Consider the following 9,743-nt stretch of genomic DNA (forward strand, 5'->3'; position numbering starts at 1 on the left):
CTCTGATTGGTTGGACGGACACAGGCTGTCTGCCAGCCTGGATTTTTCTAGCTCATAGCTTCGCCCTGCTACGAAGCATTTGTGCTTGTACAAAGGCCGTTCAGCCTCGGGATTTACACTCGGCTCGACACGGATATGTGAAGAATGAAGGGAGCCTGCAGCGAAACGGAGAGCTAACCTCTGACTGAGTGCCTGTTTTCGCAGTCTGACCACCTGTTGAAGGTAACGTGCTAGCATGGCTAACGCTAGCATCACCGCACGTATCCCCGTTATTTTAAGGTCATTTTAGCTTATGAAAGTTTTACGTCGCAGCTGTACGAGCTAGCGTGTTTTGTAAGCTGCTGTGCTCTTCACAAATAAAGCTGGAAGCAGCTCAGACTATTAGAACCGACACTGAGCCCTGTTACATTTATACAGTGTTAGAGCAATGGCTGCAGCCTACAGCCTTTAAACTAGCGATTAAAATGCTGACAGTAAGCTCGTCAGTCCAGATGTTACCACATTAGTTTATGATGCTTAGAGTTAAAACGACTGAGACAGGCTGATTAAAATAACAGCTGTCAGTTCTCTCATTCCTTATATCAAGACTGGAGCTCACACTACTGATTTCAGTTCATTTAATATGTGAGTGCACAGATTCATTCTCAACTGGACATAAATGATGATCAAAGGTTGTATATATGATGAATTCATCAAATCCCAGCCTCTAACACAGTGCGCTGAATCTTAGCTTTGAATGTCTAGTATATTCTAATCAGTGCAATTTAAGCATTCACTGAACCTACAGTATCTACACCTGTGTGGCAAAGACACAGATAATGAAGTTTAATTATTAATACAATATACATCATGAGAAACAAAGCTGAAATTGATTCAGTTTAGTACTTTTCTCTGTATGCTCTGTGATTATAAAGGCCTTAAATTCTGTGATATATACTGTAAATGATTTTCACAGAGTACTTGAAGTACTTAAATCACTGCTGATAGTCTGGTTGTTTATATTTTCACGTTTTTGTCTGTAGGGCTGTTTGATGACGATTTGGACTCCTCTGGGAGATGAGGACACACCCACATCTGTTCCATATTGCAGCCATTGATGGTGTTACACCTCTGAGTCAGCTGTGGGCCATCAGATGCACACACTGGAAAACCAGCACCTGGACTTCATGCAGGAGAGACGGCCTCAGTGATGGACTCTGCATCCTCTACTTTACCTCCTAATCTCTTTCTCCTTTAACACACAATTAAAATCAATCCAAAAGAGTGTAAACTTACTGAGGAAGTCTCCAAGTCGTATACATTTGTACTTTTACTTGTTTTGTGAGTTATATTTAAGAAGAGTAAAGTTATTCACATAAAGTTTTTAGTCTTCTGTATTTATTCTTTTGTATCATGTACCACAGTCATACTGAACTTTACAGACCTGGTGAATTGGAGAAAAAAAAAATCACATATGAATCATTTAGCTTCAGCAGCATTTCTATTCGTCTTATGAATTCCAGTCTAATGTCCATTCACTGTTTGAGTTTGGTCTTAAACTCCAGAGAATACCACCTGGTTCAACAATCTTTTTATCTGATTATTTGCAAAACGGTTTTCTTCTGAGAGATGCTGCTGAGGCTGAAATTGAGCCCAAAGAAACAACAACAAAGTTTAGTTCCTCTGGATTCTCCATGGAAAATTGTTTTATCACTCATCCAGGTGACCTCTCCAGTGTCACAGATGAGTGATGAATGTATCTCCCACTGGAAACCATTGTGTCCAGTTAAAGTCAGTCGACTTTTTTAAGGAGAGTTGTTAGATGCTATGCTCATGAGGACAATGAGTTTTAACTTGCAGCACAACACAAAGCTGCCATACTGGACCAACGATCAAAACACTTAATTGAGCAGAATTAAGTCAAAATGTAATATCCTCATATGACACATCACACACGACCCAGCATTGTTCTAAGAATGCAAACTTTCTTATTGGAAGTTTCCACAGCTGCCAGAAAGGGACAGATTTCTGGCTGGTCTTAATGAGTGGTCGTTGCTCTCTCGTTTTCTCTGGAATTGCTGCACGGAGGATGTAACACCCATGATAAGCGCTGAGGTGTGTGACCTTGTCAGGAATAAGCCATCCTCAGCTTTCTGGTAAGGAAAAGTGGAACCAGAACATATTCAAATGCATCTCCTCACAGCTGCTGATGAATTCTACAAAAAACGAAGTTTGTTAAAAACATTTGCAGGTGAATCACCACTGATTTATCAGTGACATCCATTTACTCAAAAAATACTGACAAGTGGACAACTAGAATACATAGTTTATAATTTCAAAAATGTCCTGTACAAAATGAACTATATATGACAAATGTGGTGTGGTGCTTGTGGAATTTTTAACAAGGACCCTACAAAACTTTATAGTACTCATGCTGCCCAACTTTTGACAGCTAGGTGTGCAGTTCCTGCTTTAAATGCATTCACTGTTAAGATTAAAGTGCAATTCAAAAATGAATTTACAAATGCAGAATTTATTCTACAATTCATTATTTAAGCACAGAAATCTTTATTTCGATGCGCGTGGCTCTTGTGGTCCTCCATACTACCTTACAATATAAAGCACCTTGAGGTGACTGATGCTGTGATTTGACGCTGTATAAATAAAACCAAATTGAAACTGAATATCACATTTATGGCAAATATTAGAGTCATGCCTTTTGACTGTGGAAGAAATTGGAGGATGCATAGGAAACCCATACAGGCACCAGGGAAACTGCAGGACTGTTCTGCTTCTCCACCGAGGCCCAGTATAAGATAAATACTAATTATTTTGAATTTTGAAGCATGCAGCAGAGTCCATGAATAACAAATATTGAGCTGGCAATGAGCATACCAGTTTCTCTTTAATGTGAAGCCCTGACACTATGGAGAGTACCTGTGTGCTCAGTTTCCGTGTGGACACCTTCCAGCTGACTTAAAAATGAATTTCATGGCCTGATTGCTCCGAGCGTGTGATGTCTGTGGTTGCCATGGTCACGCTTGGCTCCGTGAAATGAGCAGATCAGGTGGAAATACTATCATTTACTAACACTCAGAAACAATGCTGATATTTATCATCAAATCGGGAAATTGCACTTAGAACCTGAAAAGGTACTGCCAGGAAAATGAGTTTGTTAACCTCGGTTTCACATTTCATTTAGACTGCCTTGTTTATGCTGTTGTGTCTCTGTTGGCTGTAATGTTCTCTTCTTCCTCATTACCTGCAGAGGCGGAGTCCTCAGAGTTCAGCTGCAAGACTCAACGAGCCACCAGAGCCACTCGTTCATCATTTCATGTTTTTTTTCCTCCATTTGTTAGATAGATGGCTGAAAGCTCAAATTTCCTCATTTTCTGTTGTGCTCAAAGACATAAATCACAAATTCAGAATGTCCTAAAAATGTGGTTCTTGACAGCAAAGTAAATGGCTATCCTCCAAGGTTGTGTATATCTCCCTAAAAACATATACCTCTAATGTAGGCTGTCAGACAAAATGCCACTTCCCGTCTCCTCGCAGAATACGGAAGAATTATTATGCTGCTACTTTTTTTCCTTAACAGATGTGTTGTCACGCAGTAATTGCAGAGATGTTGTTAACAGGTAGACATATGCACTTTGTAAACGGATGGGCTTTGAACATGTGCTAGGCAATCAAATAAATGAGGCAGTGAGCAATGAGCCTTCTTTCTACGTAAAGATAAAAAGTGAGAAAAAGAACAAAAATAGAAAGCCTTCCTGTCTGTAACTTTTTGTCCATTGTGCTATGTGAAGCCTATCTATTATTAGACATATTACCTGTGTGGTACCATATAGGTGTTAAGCTGTTCATTATTAACTGATGTGCCAGACACTCTGGGGAAGAAATTCATTGCACAGTATTATATAAATCTTTTTTGGAGTCCTTTTTTGCCTCTACTTTCATCCTCACCAACTCATGAGAACATACACCAATCAGGCATAACATTATGACCACTGACATCAAAGTGATTAACACTGATTATTTCTTCATCATGGCACATGTGGAATATACAGTACCGTATTTTTGTACCATAAGGCACACCGGATTATAAGGCGCATTAGGCGAAACAAAATCAGATCAAACTTTACAGAACATGCTATATCATGTTTAGGTGGAAACTAGTGAGCTAACTTACTGCTAACTGCTAACTCCATTAAATGATCATTTTATTAAAGAGGAACGAATTTAGACGGTTTTTAACTCTCAGTGATGCCGCAGTGTTCGTTTGACTTTGTAACCTGAAGCGGACGGAGTTTTGGACCCAGATTCCTCCGCGAGGCTCCTGACTACGGTAGCCGTAATGCTCCGACAATCCATCAAGCAGTGTGGCTTCGTAGCTTACCAAAGGTTTTTGAGCACCGTGTACCATATAAAATCGGTTCGAGGTCAGTAAGCACAACCAAAATTCATACATAAGACACACTGGAATATAAGGCGCACTGTCGATTTTTGAGAAAATTAAAGGATTTTAAATGCCTTATAGTGCGAAAAATACGGCATTAGGGAGCAAGGGTGTTCCCGGTCTGCAGTGGTCTGTATCTATCAAAAAGTGGTGCAAGGAAGGAACAGTGTTGAACCTGTGGTGTGGGACTGAAGGCTGGGCCGTGTGGTGCGAGCCAATAGACAAACTACTGTTGCTCAGATTGCTGAAAAATGTAATGCTGGTTTTGATAGAAACGTGTCAGAGTGCTTAGTACATCACACTTTGTTGGGTATGTAACTACATAGCTGCAGACCACTCATTGCCCAACAATGGGCATGTGAGAATCAGAACTTTGGGTCCTCTCATCAATGTGGATGTTACTTTGACATGTACAACCTACCCAAGCATTGTTGCAGACCATCTACACCCTTTAACGGTATACCCTGATAGCTGTGGACTCTTTCAGCAGATTAATGTTCCTTGCCAAAAAGTAGAAATGGTTCAGGAATGGTTTGAGGGGCACAACAATAAGTTTTAAGGTGTTGAATTGGCCTCCAAATTTACAGGGTCTTATACCAATCAAGCATTTGTGGCATGTGCTGGACAAACAAGTCTGATCCATGGAGGCACCACCTCGCAACTTAGCAACAAGGGATCTGTTGCTAACATCCTGGTGCCAGATACCAAAGCACACCTTCAGGGGTCCAATAGCTTAATTGGTCAGGACTGTTTTGGCAGCAAAAGGGGAACCAACACAACATTAACTGGTGTAAATTTCAGTCTCTAGCAAGGGGGCAACCTCATGAAGTAAAAAATGAAGTCACCACCAAAATTTCAGAAATTGGAGCTCCTGTAATGCTCTTTAAAGCAAGTCAATCCAATGGATAGCATAAAAAGTGAATTCTTTTCTTTGTTAGTTCGAGTCCCTGAACTGGACCTCTCAACCTTCTAACCATGTTTGTGGTGTTGTTGTCCTATGCCAAAATTTCAATAAAGCTGAGCGGACTCAGAGTTCAAAAGGTTTCTTGCGTAATGACAGACAAATACTGAAGGAGATATCAGCCAGAGGAATTCCTGGGGATGGTTTACAGAGAGAGAGGTAGGTTAGCCCCGGTAAACCACAGAGCTGTCCCAGAGAGTTTTGCTCAGATTGTGTGAGACTTGGTTGGTTGGTCCCGGGAGGATACTTGGAGGGGGGACACTGGTCTGTGCCAGGAAACAGAGTTCTTTTTTTCTAGATGGTATAAAGTTGGTATGAAGGTGGAATTCAGTCAATGGATGTCAGCATCCATTGAGTCTGCCCATGAAACCACAGTCACTGTGCACCAGTCACACGCTGTTCTTTACTTTAAATCCATCACAGTACTGCAAACTAACCTGTTTATCCTGCACTAAACTGCAGAGGATTTTCATGCAAACTTTAAATAACACAGTTAGTCTGCCTCAGTTTGATTTGCAGATGTTTCACAATGTGAAAAAACACACAATGTCACATGTACAGACACGATATCTAATTTAAAAACACGAGGACTTCTATTAAAGCTTAAAATTTCCAGTTTATCAAATACAACTGAGCAGCCCTTACCTTTAAATCTAACCTCCCGTCTTCCTTTCCTGTCTTGTCTTTCTTATCTTTCTCCATCTCTTCGTGAAGTTAGCTCGCTTTCCTTTCTCTCCCCGTGAAATACAGCAGCACGGCCTTTAGCTAGCAACACACTGTGCAACAAAAGGGGTGGCTATCCACATCTTTTATCTGCAGTCCGCAATCTGTTACTTCTAAATGTGCCGTTATTTTTTAGTTGCTAACTTTGCTAACTGCTTGATAGCCAGAGATAGTGGCTGCACTGCATTAGAAAATTAAAGTCCATTTTCTAAAACTTGGTTTAATATGATTGAAGGCTCACAGTGACGTGAAATAACTCCCTGCAAAGCCGTTAGAGCAAACGAGCATGTTTGAAAGTGTCAGAAGTAGAAAGTACAGATATTTGTTTAAACATGTAGGGAGTAAAAGGAAAATTAGTCAGAAAAAACTACTCTAGTAAAACACAGATACCTGAAAATTACATTTAAGTACAGTAACAAAATGTTTGTACTTTGTTACTTCTCACCCAACCGATGCTAGACTTGAAGAGTGGAAGACCAAAACCAAAAACAGACAAGTTCAGGACTATGGCATATCATCTTTAATGCACAAATGTAGTTTGTTGTATAGTTTATGCACTGAAAATAAGGTCTATGTTCCAGTTTTGTGGAGTAAAATTAAAATTCAGTAGGCTACTTCATGCACCCGTACAGCCTATGGATGCATCATGCTATAACCAGGCTTGCTATCGTTAGCCAAATACTCAGTACTCTATTCTCTACTATAAAAATGATAATATCTGGTTCTAAAAACCAACATAGCCATAATGTCAAACTCCAGGCTTCAAAAAAGGAAATCACAAACAAAAGTGGTAATGACACTGTGGCTATGCACATCTTTTATCTGCAGTCCACAGTCTGTTGCTGCTAAATGTGCTAATGTTGCTAACTGCTTGATAGCCAGAGATAGTGGCTGCACTGGAGTAGAAAATTAAAGTTCATTTTCTAAATCTTGGTCATAATCTGATTCACAAAGGAGGATTACTCGCAGTATGTTCATTGCCTCAGGACTTGTGATTGATCAGTGACAATGAGCGGATAATTTCACAGTCAAACTTGCCCTCGCTCACCACATCCAGTTTCAGAACACTAAGAAAGTGTTGGCAAAACACTCATCTTGAGATTTGAAGACAGGACCTCAAAAACCAATAGACAAATTCACAGTACCAACCTCTACATTTTAGTTCTGAGCCACAGGAAATTCAAAGCAACTTCTCAACACTTTCCCCAGAACCTGTAAGCAAATAAACTGGGTTACTGGGTTTTTGCAGAGCATACACTTGTGCATGCTGTTGCACAAAGCTGAATTTTGAGCACTGTTTGTATGTTTTTGTTTTTTAAAATGCATCTTGGGAGATGTAGTTAAACCCCTGTGAGTTTACTGTCCGTACTATTGAAGAAACTGGCTTTTTCTAACACATTCACCAGACATATCATCATCTGTTCATGTGGCAAAAATATACATTAATTAAACTAGTTCATCTAATTATAGCACTCGAAGTTCCTCCTCTTGATAAATACAATGGTAAACCGAGGTGGTTACATAAAAACAGTTGCAGAGAACTTTTGTTATCCATCCAGCAGTATCACTGATCATCTGGGACACCGTATTTGCACCTGAATGCTGGTGGCAGAGAGTTCAGACTCCTTCACTGTTGCCTATAATGGGTTGTATTAGAAGAAGAAAGGACACAGAAATAGGCAGTCACACAGCTAATTGATTTTTCTTTGTTCCCAGATTCTGAATCTGTGCAGCCATATGGTTTTCTGCAAGACCAACGCAGCTAAAGGCACGAAAGAAAAGATCTGTATCTTTCTGAATTGTCTTATAATGTCTCAGAGGAAAACTGCTTGAAAAATTGCCTCGTCTTTTCTATAGCCATATACAATGCAGCTGTGCTCTGAATAAAAACAGCTCCCAGTGCAAGATAGATCACGCCGATCACCTACAACATTAAAACCACTGCACGGTGGAGTGAATAAAATGAATCATCTCGTTACAAATGAGTGTTCTGCTTATGTCTGCGCTATTTTGACATGTAGCACCCACCTAAACATTGCAGACCCATCGCTGTAACAGCGCGCCCAGCTGCAAGAAAACACTCAGGAACAGTTTGATGAACACTACAAGGTGAAAACTCTTCAAATCCCAATTCAAGTAAGCATTCGAAGGGTATTCATGTCAAACCTTGACACGAAAACCTACAGGACCCAAAGGACACTATAGCGTACTTCCAAAAGTCCCACATTCATTTTCTCCAACACACCCTGAACTTTCTTAGGCAAGTAGTCTTCAGGAATAGTTCTAAGGCTTCCTGATGAATATTCAAAGCTCTTCTTTGGATGTTTGCTCCCTTTTGTTTAAGATAATCACACACTGCCTCAATTATTGTTGACATCTAGGCTCTGGGGAGGCCAATCCATGACTGATAGTGTTTCATTGTGTGTTTTTCCTATCCATGTTTGCTTGTTCTTCATTGACAGTGTGTTTGGGATCATTTACCCTTTTGGTTGCGCACCACACGGCAGCTTTCAGTCTCATGATAGCAGATGGAATTCAAAAGGAGTAACCTCTGTGCAACACATTTTTGGTGAAAAGCTGTGCTTTGTCTGGAATATCTGTCTGTGCAGGCAACAGCATTGAAGTTACAAGTTTTCACAAACCATTTGGTGACACATGGAGAGTAGAAACCATCAGCATATGTTCGACTGTAGGATAAAGATTAGTGTGAACAAATTCATAATAATTGCTAATGGGAAGTGCATTGAACCTGCATTCTTTTCAATGGCCACCAGGGGGCGATAGCTGCAGTTGCGAAAAAGGCTCATTCACATATTTTTTTTTACCAAGCTGAATAAAATATGAAGTCCATTTACTAAAGTTTGCCAAGTTTGACTTGCAGAAAGGATATATTCAGAATATCAGCTAACACCTTGTGACTGAGTGACATCAAAATGGCTACATCTATCATTTATACAGTCTTTGAAGGTGCAAAGTGGACTTTTTTTTTTATAGAGGTGCTGGATTCCCTGAGACAAAAAGCCTTGAGGGTTTATTTTTTCTTTAATTTGTTACCTGCCTTTATGCAGTTTGCAGACAAAACCTTGCGTGATCATACTGGCCTTTAATTAGCAGGAAGTATCGCTGTAACTGAGTTCCTGTTGCTTTCCCGTCAAAATACAGAACACCAGTGTCAGTGATCAGGCAGGAAGCGCCTGCTGCTGCTGCTTGGAAGCATCATTTGCATGGACTCTGACCGGAGCTAAAGAAATTATGCCACATTTGAGACTTTCACCTGCACCTTGCAATGAGTGAAATGACCCATGTTATTAGAAATAAGGCACAACAACCTTTCCATTTGGCATAGGACTAAAATATAATTTGAGACAAGCATTTATAGTCATACATTCAACAAATTCAGAAAAATGAAAACAAGTGCCTGAGTGTTCAAAAGGAAACGAAAAACAACAAAGGAGAGAATTTAATTCACATCAAGTCACGCTTCCAGATAGTCAATACAGCAGCCAAACAGGCAACGCGATAGTGTTCAAAGGTACAAAATGTAGTCTAGAAGAAAGACTGACTTGTAGCATAATCTTAGAGCATCCACAGTCATATTTTTTTTTCATACAGAAAACAGTA

The 9,743-nt window shown here is 40.0% G+C and overlaps 1 long non-coding RNA gene across 1 annotated transcript; it reads left to right on the plus strand.

Moving 5' to 3' along the window:
* The first annotated feature begins 176 nt into the window (after positions 1-176).
* Positions 177-1,359, plus strand: LOC112848059 (uncharacterized). Its single transcript, XR_003221979.1, has 2 exons — positions 177-222; positions 1,023-1,359. It is a non-coding gene; the product is annotated as an uncharacterized LOC112848059 (long non-coding RNA).
* Positions 1,360-9,743: the final 8,384 nt, after the last annotated feature.

This window comes from Oreochromis niloticus, linkage group LG10, assembly GCF_001858045.2.
Source record: "Oreochromis niloticus isolate F11D_XX linkage group LG10, O_niloticus_UMD_NMBU, whole genome shotgun sequence".
Taxonomy (NCBI): domain Eukaryota; kingdom Metazoa; phylum Chordata; class Actinopteri; order Cichliformes; family Cichlidae; genus Oreochromis; species Oreochromis niloticus.